Genomic DNA, 10,455 nt, shown 5'->3' on the forward strand with positions numbered 1-10,455 from the left:
ATGAGTGCAAAGCCAGCAGAATAACAGAGCAGGATTCTGTCTCTAAATAGGTAAAATTTAAATGCTAGTAAAAAATGGTCATAGAAAACTTACAGTGACTGGATCTGTGCACACCACAGGAGCGCCACAGTTTTCTCACATCCCCACATCATGGACTGGAGATCCTGGAAAAGTTCATAAAGCGTCATCAAGGTTAGCCCAGACATATGATCTCAAATTTACAGTTTTCTATCTCTTCTAATCTTAGATGAGAGTAAAACTTTTTTTACACCGATGCCAACACTTTATCATTGTTACCAAGTAATAAAATTTGTCTGAGCTGAAAACTTCCTGCTATTAGTAAAGTAAATGTGAGATCCAAAATGTCAACCATTCATTCACAAAACACGATGTAGCCACTTCCCTTTCATTTGCTGAAGAACATGACTTTTAAAATCTCATTTCATCCCGATGGATTTGAGATTCAGGAGAGCAGTTATTTCAAAGTTGTGTAGGAGATTTGAAGCAGAACCATGACTGGATCCTAGGTCCTTCCTTATACCATGCTGTTCCCTGTCCATCTTTCTACTTCATGTGGCTTTGGCAAGTCAGATGACATTGCTGCTAATGGCCAGGGAGAAAAGTCTCACAGCAGGAAGGGTTAAGTGGCTTGGTCAGTCTGCTTTACACAAGAATTTCCATGCACAGAGTTTCAGAGAAAAACCTTTCCCCTTCCACTGAAAGGGGTTATTTATAAGGTGGAAATATGACAGAGGGATTATTAACCCCATGTGCTCTCTGCCTCTCTGAGGACAATCACCCCACCCCCACAGGATCAACTGCTGGAGCCAGATTAGAAGCAGCTTCTGGTCACAGTTAGGACAGTGTGGAGGCTACCATTTAATTAATCCCTGTGAATGTAATTCCATCTCCTAAGGAAGACATTTTAGTTTGTCTCTTAAGATCTCTCACATCCTTCTAGTGTCTAGAGAGAAAGTTCACAAATTGTCATGAAGGAAAGAAAGTTAGGATATTTCAAATTCTAATATTGGTGGTTAGAATTTTTAGGGGATCACTGAAAGAGAAGCAAAAAAATCCACATCATTTGTTGAATATCCTGTTCTAGACACAGGGACTGGACCCCTGCAGATGTCATCTTTTCAACCCCACTCTACACAGCTAAGAGACAAAAATGACTGCCCGATACCTACATCTTTACTGTGAATTATGCTAAAAGTTCAAGGGAAGTAAACTCAGAACAACTTGAGTTGGAATTATGAATCCACCACCCCCATTCTTCAGGAAATAATCCAGGCATCCACCAACACCCTATATAACATTAGAACATAATGAATAGAACATAAAAATAAATGAATTGTAGGTGAAAATAATCAGAGTACATCTCACAAGCCCAATGCTGCCCCTAAGTAAGCAAAATCAAAGACAACATGTCACATTATTACCTATATTAAATTTTAAATATATAAAAGCATAAAGAAAAAATGTGTTATAATGTCATATTGGTAGTATTGGATTTTAGAGACAAAAGAGGCGGGTCTTGAAGTAACTAAGAGTCTACTACATCTTAACCTCATTCATGAATGAATATCTTGGCATTTCAATTTACTATTCAAGCTTTTTGTACAAGGGCCATGAATATCACTCCTCCTACCCAATGAGCTGATGGGAAAATGCTGCAAGTACGAGAAACTTAGATAATTCTAAAGAAATTCAATGATTAAAACAATGAAAAAGCCCTTTTGCACTAGCATTTGTTGGAATGTAACATTGCTTTACTCTATTGTGACTGGGAATATATAACAAAAATAATCTGTTATCTTTAACAAATGGTACTGGGAAAGTGGATTCCACATGCAGAAGAATGATATTAGATGGTACCTACCATGTTACCCAAAAGCTAACTCTAAATGGACCAAAGAAAGAAGCCCGAAACATCTTGAAGAAAACATAGGCAGTACCCTTCATGATGTAGGTTTAAGAAAGGACTTTCTGGGTAGGACTCCACTTACCCAAGAACTAAATCCAACAATTGACAAGTGGGGCTTCATAAAACTATGAAGTTAAAGAAATAACCAAGTAGGTAAAGGGGCAACCCACAGAATGGGAGAGAATCTGCCAGCCATAAATCTGATAGAGGATTAATATCCAGAATCCATAAAGAACTCAAAAACCAAAGTTTCTTTAATGACTGATTCTAAAAATAAGCCTGGAACCTGAACAGAGAGTTCTCAAAATAATAATTAATAACAATAAGTAATGGTAGGAATAATAATTAATAATAACTAAGAAATAACTCAAAAATGTTTATTGCTTCTAGCATGGCAATGCAAATCAAAACAACTTTGAGATTTCATCTTACTCCAGTCAGACTGGCAAAGGTCAACGAAACAACTGAGAACCAATGCTGGAAGGGATGAGACAAAAAGAGAATTGTCATTCACTGTTGGTCAGACTCCAAACTAGTACAGCCACTATGGAAAAGTCAGAGACTAGACCGGGAGGGGAATAAAATCTGGAGCGTAAAAAGAAAATTAAATAAAAAGAAGGAATATAAAAAAGAAAATTCTCAAATAGCTGAAAACAAACCTACCATATGATCTAAATATAACACTCCTCAGTATATACCCAAAGATTCAACAGACTACACTACAGACACTTGCCCAGCCATGTTCACTGCTGCTCTATTAACAGTAGCTAGAAAACGCAAACTACCTGAATGTCTACAACCAACGAATAAATAGTGAAAATATGGCACACATACACTATGGAATTCTATTCAGTTATGAAGAAAAAGGAAATTATGAACTTTGTAGGTAAATAGACCTAAAAAGAAATCATTTTGAGTGGAGTAACTCCAGCACAGAGAGACAAACAAGGTCTGTTCTCTCTCATGGGAGGATCATAGGTCCAAATCTTCAGATGTGAGTATAAGCCTCTTGTAAGCACAAAGAATAGGAAAGTAAAATGAGGCCATTAATGCGGTAGGAAGGATTGGGAGAAAATAGAGAATAAGTAATGGGAACAGTGAAATTGGAAAGGACTACTCTTTAAGGAGGAGGAGAAGAAATAAAGAAGAAGAAGCAGATATTTGAATGATCTGATTTTGGTAATGGGGGAAATGAGAAGGTCTTTAACTTCTTTAAGTCTTGCTCAATAAGAGAGAAAACATTTTTGTACTCAAAATCTTACTAAATGCTCTGTGCTAATAAAATAATGATTACTGATGGAGAATCTACAACTACTAATGTACTAAACCAACATAATCCTTCACAACAATCCACAAACACTTGTCCATATATCAGAAATGAGAGCACTCCTCTCCTCTCATCAAGGAAACTTCTCTTTGCAACAGATAGTGACCACTGCATAAAACCATAGCTGATCAAAATGCAGACTTGTGGAGCATAGTCCCACTGGATATATCTACAAAGAGTTCTGATACTTAAGTCTCGGAAGCCTTTCAAAAGAGGGAGCAAATTGTAAGAGGCAGAGGACCAGAAGTTTGCTGGAAGATTGTGTCTTCTAGTAACATGAGAAGCTATATCTATAAAGGTTCACCAAAATGACTGCCTAAACATAAGCCAAACAAGGAAAACAGAAATAGACATGGACAGGGTAAAGCCCCTGAGGCCTCAACACTACAGCTAGAATTAGAGGCTTTTTAGGAAAGCTGAGAGCAAGAGAGGAAAGAGTACACAACTGGATATCTGGTGTCAAGCAGTCTCACCTAAAAACATACATAGATGTTCCGTTATATTACTGAACATATATATATTTAGGCGTCAGCCTGGTTCTACTTCTGCCCAGGTATTCAGGTACCATTGCTCACCAGGCAGGAATCAAATGAACAATGTTTATCCTGACAGGTAGGTATCCAGGATCTTGGTTGGCTTGAGTGCAGGGAGGGAAAGCTTTCCAGCCCCACACTTAGGAACATATATAAATATATGCACTCAATAACAATTAGTGGGGGGAAAAAGCCATGAAGAAGAAGAAGAGCAGAAGTATATGGAAAGATTTAGAGAAAATACCTAAAAGGACGAGAGAAATGTTGTTATTATATTATAATCTCAATTTTTTTAAGAAAATTAAGTTGAAAAATAACAGAAAAAAACTGCCTGCTTTTTGATCCCTCACTCTTCCTTCTTTTCCATAATAAACAGTTTAATGATGATCTCTTTAGTGTTAACTCATATAAAAACAGGCAGCAATAAAACATTAAGTTTGGTAAATTTACCAAATTCCCCCACCACACATTTCACCTCCAGAGGAACTTGTAGGCATTAAATCATTCCGATTTGTAAATTATATCACACCGTTTTTTAATTTTATTTCCTCACTTTTAATAGATCTCTGAAATTTTCAAACACTGTATTGTTGTATTCACACCCTCCCAACCTTTCCCCTTCCTATGCACTCAACTTTGTGTCCTCTTTATAAAGAATATTAGTGTAAAACTATTTTATAGTTTAAATTTTTATTTTAAAAGTGTATTCACATCCATTATTTCTTAAGACATATCTATGATTGTAATCTACAGAATATACACTAAAATCATGCCTCCTGGTTGGGGCCAAGATTAGTATGCCTATCATAAGGGAGATGCTCGTTTTGCTTATTTCTTTTAAAAAAAATATTTATTTACTTTTTCTCCATCTTTATTAAATTGGGTATTTCTTATTTACATTTCAATTGTTATTACCTTTCCCGGTTTCCAGGCCAACATCCCCCTAACCTCTCCCCCTCCCCTTCTCTATGGGTGTTCCCCTCCCCATCCTCCCACCATTATCGCCCTCCCCCCAACAATCACATTCACTGGGGGTTCAGTCTTGGCAGGACCCAGGGCTTCCCCTTCCACTGGTGCTCTTACTAGGATATTCACTGCTACCTATGAGGTTGGAGCCCAGGTTCAGTCCATGTATAGTCTTTGGGTAATGGCTTAGTCCCTGTAAGCTCTGGTTGCTTGGCATTGTTGTTCATATGGGGTCTCAAGCCTCTTCAAGCTCTTTCACATGGTGACATATGCTTGTCAACTAGTGATACATCATCTCCATAGAAGCAAATCTCAGCATAGTCTTAAAAGACAGAACTAACAGGAAAACTGTCATACATAAGAAAAATCACAAAGTGGCATAAAGTTGGCATTAAACGATGGTGAAAACATAAACAAAACCCCTTCCCTGGTAACAAGAGGTAAAAAGCACTTTACGTTCTCTTAAAGGAAAATCTGGTCTATCAGGAAGATCAGATTCTAAGTTTACAGACTGTGTAAAAAACTGTAGATGGCTTCTTCTGCCACTCCTGGTGCAGTTTCTGTGTCCCTTCAGTGCGGTTCTGGTGCTGCTTTTGTGAGGCGGCAGCTGAGGAGATTCTGAAGCTCACCATAGCCTTTGAGAAACCCAACGAAGGAGTAATAAAATAGTTGTTCTCAGTCTATGGAAATGGAGGGTGAAGGTATGATTGATGTGTTGCAGCAGCAAACAGAAGGTCTCTACTGAAAAGGGAACCTGCTACTTACTCCAGAATTTTGTTGTAGACCAAGAATACATTCTCAATTGGAAAGCCGCAATTTGGTCCTGCCACATGCTGATTATTACAGAATAGTCTTCTCTCTTCATTCATGTCCCTGTCCCCATTTCTTTATTGTACATAAAGTAACTGGAGTATGTACACAGGCATATTGCTCTTTGTTTCTTTTCTTTTTTAAACTAAGTGGCCAATGTTCTGTTTTGGTTACATCAGATGGAGATGGTCCCAGGGAATGTACTGGTTCTATGAAAATATTCCCTTTCTCCACTAGTGGCATGCTCATTTAAGTCTTTTTTTAAAGATTTATTTGCTTATTATATATAAGTACACTGTAGCTATCTTCAGACACACCAGAAGAGGGCATCAGATCTCATTACAGATGGTTGTGAGATACCATTTGTTTGCTGGGATTTGAACTCAGGACCTTTGGAAGGGCAGTCAGTGCTCTTAACCACTGAGCCATCTCTCCAGTTCCTCAACTCTTACCTTTATATTCCAGTAAGTTATTTTACTCTCATTGTTTTAACAAAAGAACCCAACAACACAAAATCCTTGCATACATTGTTCAATTGGAGAATTTTAATATTTTCATTTATCATTGTAAAGCCAAGGACAATTTTATAACTTTTTTGTATGTAGTTGTTACAAGCAGGGCAATCTATCTTTAAGTAGGGATAAATTACTCTTGAACAAAATGATCCTAGATAGTTCTCCCTTCAAGTCAAGCATCTTATTGCTTAAACAAACTTCTTGTTTAAAATAAAAAAAAAAAGAAATAGTTGTAGATGAACTGAATTTGATGTGAACTTTATTAAGCCAAGAATATGCTGCCATAAATCCAGTAATACTTTAGTTATGAAATTCATCCTACATAAGCCTCCTTTTTTTCTTTTAAATACACCAACTATTCTTGTGCTACTTTTATGCTCTTAGACATATGACCTTCCAAGGGACCAGGGCTGACCAAAGCCCACATCTTTAAAGAGAACTGATTCTCCCCCTTCCCAGAAGCTATCAATTGCCAATATCTCCTTAGCTAGGGATGGGAGCTAGTGTCCACCTTCCGGATCAATGGTAGGAGTTTGTCTGAATTCAGCCTGTTTAGATCTTGCGCATTTTCCCCGCACTGTAAGTTCATATGTGCAACTTCCCTGCTGTCATACCTCGTTTGCACACACTTTCATTGGTCGCACTAATAAGTGGCATTCCTTATAAACAAAAGGTAATAGAGAATATAATTTAAATTTCACCAAGTAATACAATTTGTCCTACCTGTAAGACATGCTGAGGTAAAGGTCAAGCAGAAATTGTGGGAGTGGCCAACCGATGACTGGTCCAGATTGAGCCTTGTGCCATGAGAAGGAGTCCACCCGTGATACCATCCAAAGGGCCAGAACCCAGAGACTGGATATCCCAGACATCTAGAATAGAGCCAAAACCTGACTGGCAAATAAATGGATAGATAATAGACAGATTAGATAGATAGATGATAGATAGATAGATAGATAGATAGATAGATAGATAGATAGATAGATAGATAGACAGATAGACAGATAGACAGATAGATGGCAATAAAATAGCTCCTAATGATATTCTGCTATAATCAGAGCCTAGCATAATCTGCTAATCAGGAGCCTAGCATAATCATCATTGGAGAGGCTTCATCCAGCAACTGGTGGAAACAAATGCAGAGACCCACAGCCAAACATTAGATGAATCTCAGGGAATCCTACAGAAGAGAGAAAAGAAGGATTCGTAGGAGCTAGAGGTTACAATGACCCCACAAGAAAACACACAGAATCAACTAACTTGGGTCCATTAAGGCTCATGGAGACTTAACAGAGAATCAAAGTGCTGGCATGGGTATGACCTAGGTCCTCTGTACATATGCTATGGTTATATAGCTTGGTCTTCTTGTAGGACTCCCAATACTGGAACCACGGTCTGTCTCTTACTCTTTTGCCTGTATTTGGGACCCCTTTTCTACAACTGGGTTGCCTTTTCCCGCCTTAATATGAGGAGAGGAGCCTAGTGCTATTGATACTTGATATACCATGTTTGATTGGTATCCTTGGGAGGCCTGCCTATTTCTGAAAGGAAAGCAGGGGAAGAGTGGGTCTGGGAGAGAGGGATGTGGGAAAAGGAACTGAGAGGAGACAATAAAGAGGAAAATGTGGTTAAAATATAATACGTAAGGGAACAAATTTTAAAATTACCTAGTAAAATAGAACCAAACCACAGAGTTAATAACTGTTCCTATTTTGACACTTGTAAATAGATACTTAGTTAAGCCTAGGTACATAGATAATAAAGTGCAGAATTTTGCATCACTGGGAAATACGTTGTTTCAACATGTTTTTAATCTCAACACTATGCTAACACTCTATTATAGCAAGTTAACCTAAGTATCATGTTAAAGTTACTGTACCACAGAAAATAAAATTGCAAATGAATGCTTGTTTCTGTCCCTACATATGAAACAGTGAAATTATATAGTTAATAAAACCAGGAAAGGTATCTAATAACAGTGCACAGGAAAGATTGCTTCATCTAGTTAGGTTTTTCACTTTGACTGTGTTATTTTCCTCCACAAAGGAACATAAATCAAGTAAATAAATCTTGACCAAGGTTATCAACTAAACTTAGTCTTCAAGCCGCATATATGGGATCATGATGATAGAACTCCAACAGCCCAAGTTAGAATGAAACACTAAGAGGACAGACAAAGATTCCTTAAGATGTCAAGTAATTAGAACTAATATTTTGGCAAGTGCATTAGAGATTAGATATTTTTGATAATGGAACAGGATTTCTACACACATGCAGGCTGTAGAGATGGCTTAGCAGTTAAGAACATATACTATTCTTCCAGGGGCCCTGAGTTCTATTCCCAGAACCAATGCTGGATACTTCCAAACACTGTAACTCCAGCTACAGAAGACTGGGCACTTCCTGACCTCACAGGGACCTGCACATACCTGCACTTACCCAGGCATGGGCACAAAAAGACACATAATTAAAAATAAAGTCTATGTTTCTTTTTAATTGGGCATATGTCTGTTAGAGATTGGGAAGCTATTAAGAAAAGGAGATTTAGCAAGAGAAATGCAAACAAAATAAAGCACATAGAAGAAAACCAACAAGCCGTGAAGCACAATGGGTTTAGATGGAATCAGATGTGAAGTCAAGAAAGATCTGTGCATGGATTCTAGCTCAGTTTCAGTTAAACAACTCTGTTTCTCTTCACAACTGTTCTCTTCTGAAGAAAAGCATGTAAATTTCTTGTGGGAGCAACATGTTATTCCGTTTATAATATGATTAGAGCATATTGGTCTTTCACTTGTTTAGTTAGAACTACACCGAGATATTTTACACTATTTGTGGGTGTTGTGAATGGTGTTGTTTCCCTAATTTTTTCCACAGTCTTTTTATCATTCATATAAAGCAGGGCTACAGATTCCTTTGAGTTAATTTTGTATCCAGCCACTTTGTAGAAGTTGTTTATGAGATGTGGGAGTTCTCTGACAGAATTTTGGGGGTTGCTTATATAGAATATCATATCACCCATGAAGAGGTACTTTGACTTCTTCCTTTCCAATTTGAACCCACATGATCTCCTTTTCTTGTCTTACTGCTCTAGTTAGAACTTCACACACTATATTGAATAGATAGGAAGAGAGTGGGCAAACTTGTCACTGATTTTAGTGGGATTGCTTTAAGTTTCTCTTTATTTAATTTGATATTGTCTATTGGCTTGCTGTATATTGCTTTTATTGTGTTTAGATATATGCCTTATGCTCCTATTCTCTCCATGACTTTTAATATAAATAGGTATTGGATTTTGTCACTGTCATTTTCAGCATCTAATGAGATGACGATGTGATATTTTTTCAGTTTTTAATATGGTGGAATACTTTTATGGATTTTCTGATATTGAACCATCCCTGTATCCCTGAGATAAAGCCCACCTGATCATGGTGAATGATGGTTTTGTTGTTTGGAGGATTATTTTGTTCATTTGTTGGTTTGGTTGTTTTATTTTAATTAACTAATTAATTAATTATACTTCTTCACATCATGTTCACTGACCCCCTCCCTGTCAACCCCTCCCTTAATCCTTCTTTTCATCCCCTTCTCTTCTCCTCTGAGTGGTGGGGTCCCACTAGGTATTCCCCATCCTGGCAGATCAAGTTTTTGAGAGAATAGGCACATCCTCTCCCACTGAGGCCAGAAAAGGCAGTCCAGCAAGAAGAACACATACAGGCAACAGATTTTGGAATAGCCCCTGCTCAAGTTGTTCCGGGCCCACATGAAGGCCCTCTGCACATCTGCTACACATGTATATGGAGGCCTAGGTCCAGTCCATGTATGTTCTTTGGTTGATGGTTCAGTCTCTGAGAAACCCAAGTGTCCAGATTAGTTGACAATGTTGGCCTTCCTGTGAAGTTCCTATTTTGGGCCTGCAGTCCTTCCTCCAATTCTTTCATTAGAGTCCCCAAGTTCCACCCACTGTTTGTCTGTGGGTGTCTGTATCTGTCTGAGGCAGCTGCTGGGTAGAGCCTCTCAGAGGACAACCATGCTAGATTGCTGCTTACAAGAAAAACAAAGTATCATTAATAGTGTCAGGGATTGGTACTTGCCCATGGAATGGGTCTCACATTGGGCCAGTTATGGTTTGGCCATTCCCTTAGTCTCCACCCCATTCCCATCCCTACATTTCTTATAGACAGGCCAACTTGGAGGTTAAAAGTTTTGTGTGTGGGTTGGTGTCCCTATCCCTCCATTTTGGATTCCTCATTGACTATAGAAGGTGGCCACTTCAGGTTCCATATCCCCACTGCTGTGAGTCAGCTAAGGTCAACCTCATTGGTTCTTGGATGCCTCCCTTATTCCAGGTCTCTGTGGAGATGACCTCCTACCTCCCCA

The sequence above is a fragment of the Rattus rattus genome, chromosome 5 (assembly GCF_011064425.1).
Source record: "Rattus rattus isolate New Zealand chromosome 5, Rrattus_CSIRO_v1, whole genome shotgun sequence".
Taxonomy (NCBI): Eukaryota; Metazoa; Chordata; class Mammalia; order Rodentia; family Muridae; genus Rattus; species Rattus rattus.